Genomic DNA, 1117 nt, shown 5'->3' with positions numbered 1-1117 from the left:
CATGGGGTTCAATATCAGCTAAACCTCGGGGTTTAGTATCCCAAATGCTATCTAATAAAGCCCCAGAGACATTAGATAGCCGCACCTGAATTGACAGGCTGTGCAAGCGCGGGAGAGCCGAGCCAAGGATGGCAGGGGCATTCAGTGTTATCCGGATGGTGTACAGATCGGACGGGACTAATGATATTGGATGAACGATCGGGTTAGGTGTAGGGCAGTAGCACGAACCTAACTGTATCCCATACAGCAAAGTGGACAAGAGATGGTAAAAGAATAAACCCTTGGCCTATTGCCAATTTGAAGTTTATATGATGGATGCAGATTCCAGGCGGAAGACTGACTGGAGTACATGTTGCCTTTGTCAGGAAGACAAAAGCAATGAAACACTTATTTCACCACTTAGTACATTCCAAAGGAAACAAGACTGTGCTGGATACACTAACATTGCACAAGATGTACCACAGTTTCATGCCATCAATGATATGCCAATATTGTTTAGTCCAGCAAGGCTGGATGAAGGTGATGGCATAGAAGCCACGCTGATACAAAATAAAGCAATGTATCACAATAGCTGTAGACTGTTATTCAATAACACTAAACTAGAAAGAGCACAGAAGAGGAGGAAGATTACCCCAAGCACATCAGGTGGTGCAGGTGAGTCCTGTGGTAAGAGACAGAGGACCTCAGACCCTCCTAAAGTACAGTGCTTCATATGTGAAGAAGATCAAATATCGAATTTAAGACGAGCGATGACGATGCAGCTAAATGAAAGACTGAACCAATGTGCCAAGACACTAAACCATGGAAAGCTCCTTGCAAAGTTAAGTGCCGGTGACGTCGTTGCTCAAGAGATGAAGTATCACCCACGATGCTTGGTGGAGTTATGCAATTTGGAGAGAGCATACCTCAATGCAATCAAGCCAGAGGAGAAAGGCAACAGACGAGGAAACGAATCATATCCTGTAGCATTCTCAGAACTTGTCATCTACATAATGGATAGCAAAGTGACCAATACAGAAGCAACACCAGTTGTATTTAGGCTGGCTGATCTAGCTGCACTATACAAGAGCCGATTAGAGCAATTGGGTGTGGACTCACCAGATGTCAACTCGACCAG

General features: G+C 44.6%; 1 protein-coding gene across 1 annotated transcript in view; it reads left to right on the top strand.

Annotated features, from left to right (window-relative positions):
- Positions 1–1117, top strand: part of LOC119590598 (fibrinogen C domain-containing protein 1-like) — a gene marked incomplete in the record, with an annotated part of 13721 nt that overhangs the window by 5326 nt on the left and 7278 nt on the right.

The sequence above is a fragment of the Penaeus monodon genome, chromosome 27 (genome assembly GCF_015228065.2).
Source record: "Penaeus monodon isolate SGIC_2016 chromosome 27, NSTDA_Pmon_1, whole genome shotgun sequence".
In the NCBI taxonomy this organism is placed as follows: Eukaryota; Metazoa; Arthropoda; class Malacostraca; order Decapoda; family Penaeidae; genus Penaeus; species Penaeus monodon.
Note: the sequence above shows the minus strand (reverse complement) of the source record. Positions and strands in the feature narration are given on the sequence as shown.